General features: G+C 31.7%; 1 pseudogene; it reads right to left on the reverse strand.

The window, feature by feature from the left end:
• Positions 1-1,213: 1,213 nt before the first annotated feature.
• Positions 1,214-3,350, reverse strand: LOC106687159 (uncharacterized; annotated as a pseudogene).
• Positions 3,351-3,962: the final 612 nt, after the last annotated feature.

Genomic DNA, 3,962 nt, shown 5'->3' on the forward strand with positions numbered 1-3,962 from the left:
GGTAAGTCGAGGAACTCCCTCCTCACAAAAGTGTCCCAGCTCGCCCATAGTCTCTCTACTTATGTGTCTTTTATCATCAAAAGAAGAAAGAGAGATTTTATTCACCTCAGAGCTAAAATTGTATGTTCCTTTGATTGTATTAAGCGCATAGGCGTATGCATAATTTCATTTTTAAACAATACTTTTTCAAAATCTTCAAAACTAATATATTGTTTTAATACGGATGTTTTTACGCCCTTAGCGCGCTTTTTCACACCATTTTCAGTCATGATAGTATACATTTTAGCTCTTAATCCCACATATTTTGAAATAATCTTGGAATTCATTTCATCTTTAAATTTCCCTAACTTCTTTTTATTTTTTTCCGAATAACAGAGATGATTTTTAGGATAATCCGAGAAATCAAAATACTGATTCATGTTTTTCATATCTTCATAAACATCATCTGTTAAAACTCTATATATAAAGGAATCAGTATCAGTGTACATCAATTTTATGTTATTAATGGAATATCGTTTCATCATTACATCATAATGAAAGTGATACATGACAATTTTGGATAAATCTAAAATGCACATACCCTATATATATAGGTTTAATAAACAGGACTCTTGATTTGCTCATATCCACTGCTGCTATGTTTAAATTTTAATGCACGGTGTATTTTTTCTAGTTTTAATCCATGTTTTATAGCCTGTATCAAAGTTTTGTAGTGTAGAACGTAGCGGTTTCTTTTTCCGAAATGTGTTATTCATTTTTTTGAATTACGGTGGTACGATTGTTTCAGGTAAAAATGGTAAATTATCGTGAATATGATGAAGTTCTTGAGGATAGATAATGTCTAATTCGAAAAGATATCCAATTTCATCATCATCCCTGAGATCGAGGATACTTACACAATCCGGACTGTTAACCCACTCAAATCCTCCGTATGGTAAATACATGCTCATTGCTTGACCATAAAGATTGTTTGCATCTAAATAAATTATGTAACTCGATCCTTTATTTGAATTAAAGGTACTAATGTATTTATTATTTGCTTCTGCATACCTGTGTGACACATAACACAAACCGCCTCGAATTCCGTGCTCTTTCATTAGAATCATATCATAATCTTGTAAAAGCTCAATGTTCATTTTAGTATATTTCAACATGGTATCAAATGTCAAACCAGGAACTGTAAAATAATGAGCTGGATCAAGTTCATGGGTATTCATATCATAACATTTCGGAAAGATTCGAAGACGTCACAAAGTAGAAGAACATCAGTTTTAACGTAAACATCAGCATAGTCTCCCAATGATTGACATTTAAAGTGTTCCCATATGTTTTTAGCGTGTGTATAAACTTCTACACTGATATCGGCATTACACGATTTATTGTAAAAAGCTTCAATTGGTGGAAGTTCCGTTTCATTTAACTTTTCAACATCATCAATATAATCGTACGGAAACACACCTTTCCTCGTAACTAATGTTAATTCCTCATCATTGTAATATTTCCTTGTTTCTTTGAATTTATCCATGGACAGAGATTTTACAAGATAATCCAAATTTCGTGGCATAAATCTGTAAGAGCCTATGAATCTCAATTTCATTTTACCAACATGTTTTGTAAAAGATATATATTTTTCTTCGCTGTTAGGTATTACTTCAACTCTACCAGAGACATTTCCCAATTCCTTAACTATGAAATGTGCGTCATAGTTGCTTAAGTTATACATCATAACAGGTATAAACGAGGGATTTACACGTCTTAAATTACAATTGTTACAAGATGGTCCTAAGTAAGTTCCGGTTAGATGGCAGTGGTCTCTAACTTTTATATTGTTTTCTGTAAATGCGTTTTGACACATGTAGCAGGTTTCGGATGTAGTCCAATCTTGTTCTTCTTCTGATGAGATCAGCATTGGTTTTACTAATTTGTAAATTTCTTGAATCTTTTCGGTTATATTTGTTATAAAATCCATAAAGTGTGAAGCGGCATTGGCTCCTCTATAAATGTACGGTTCAGTTATTGGAATATCTACTTCTTCCATTCCTTTTACATATACACAAAATGATATCGGATCAAGCCTCTGATATTTGATCGTGCTTCCTGACGATTCGTTAATAGGAACCAAGATGGATTCAAAGTCCGCATAGATAACAAACGGTACTTTACTTTGTCTTTCCACATTTGAGAATCTGATACTGGCCTCTTTCTTAGACAACTCCACCCTTATCGGTTTATTGTCAGAGCAATATATTTTTTGTTCTTCAAGTTTTTCACTTGCTTGTTTCCCATACCGGTTGTCGAAATGTGTAAAACAGCGTTTACAAATTGTTATTTTATGTTCATATTTCCTAATTTGATTCATTACTAATCTTTCCAAATTCTTTATATAAACATAATGGGAAGTTTGACCATTAGACACAAGTAAAAGATCCCGATGGTCTTTCAGTTCTTTTTTACAGACTTTCAGGGGATATATTTTTTCTTTTTCATCAAGACCATAAACATTAATAGAGATGTTATTTACCTTTTCAAATTTCTTTATTTCGTTAATAGAAGTAGGAAATGAAACACAACTAAAGTCATATAAATACTCTAGATCAATGTACTTTGTAACACGGTGAGCATTTTTTTTTCACAAATTTTGCTAATATAGAGTACTTAAAACAGTACATATCACTATTCTGTACATTAATGCAGGCTTTCTTTGATTCTATAGATGCAGGGAGAGTTAGATATGTATAGCCCCTTAATGGCAAATACTTGTTGATTCTTAATCTGATTCCATCAACTCCACTCAGCATCCATCCACTCTTTTGAAATTGAGACTGCTCTGTTTCAGTTTTAATCTTGATAAAACTTTTCTCAACAAATTCTCTGAGATCACTACTTTTAAATACACATTTGTTACGTGTTTTGAATGCTCTATCTGTCCTATCACCAATACAATTTGTAAAAGTGCATTCCTATAGAAAGTTCACTTTTAATGCACCATGGTGATATAATAGATCCTTAATTTTATCCACTAAGATGTTCTTAACACTTTCCAGAAACGAAATAATATCCATACAATCGGGCGATCTAATGAAGAATGACGCCAACCTGTTTTGAAAAGCTGTTTCATACTCAGTAAGTTCCAACTTGTCTGGTGTGAGTGTCCATACTTCTTTCTTTTGTGGCTCAGATAATTTTATTTTTTTCAGAAGCGGTTCCTGGGTGCAAACATTTTCATGCCTTTTACCCTTATAACTATTTGGAAAAATACCAATACATTTCATGCAAGTATATGTCGAATTACCGTTACAAGAATTTTCATGTCACTTTCGATCATATGATTTTGAAAAAGATTTGCCACATTTAACTATATGTGTTAAATGTGGCAAATCCTTTTTTTAACATTTAACACATATACAAGAGGATTCAGCAGCATAACAACATGACAATGCATGCTTCATACAATCCCTAGTGCTTTGAAAATTTTTATGACAGTTGGCACATTGCCTTGAAGATGTTTCCATTTTTGATGTAAATGACTAAAAATAAATTAAACGATATATAAATAAAAAATAAACTTATGTAATAATAATACAAAATAACCTCCCTGGTCAAATAAAACAAAAAGTAGAATTAAATTAGTTTATTTAAAAAAAGGAAGAAGAAACCTCGTTGGTCGAAAAGATAAAAAATGAAAAACTAAATAACATTTTTGTTTAAAAAATAGAAAAAAGTAACTAAGTTGTAAAATACTAAACAAAGAAAAAATTAAAATGAACTTAAGAAAACAAAAACTAATATCAAAAAATAAAGATTTTTTTAAAAAAATATTAACTCACACGTTTCCAGAGATGTCAACGAAAGTATGGTGGAACGCGAAATGAGAAAGATTTATTGCTCAATATGCTTAAATTTAATGGATTACGAGTGGGGGTGTGGGGAAAGTAGTGGGGGAAATAGTGGAAGGAGTGGGG

Source organism: Halyomorpha halys, unplaced genomic scaffold, assembly GCF_000696795.3.
Source record: "Halyomorpha halys isolate HHAL.00 unplaced genomic scaffold, Hhal_1.1 Scaffold920.1, whole genome shotgun sequence".
In the NCBI taxonomy this organism is placed as follows: Eukaryota; Metazoa; Arthropoda; class Insecta; order Hemiptera; family Pentatomidae; genus Halyomorpha; species Halyomorpha halys.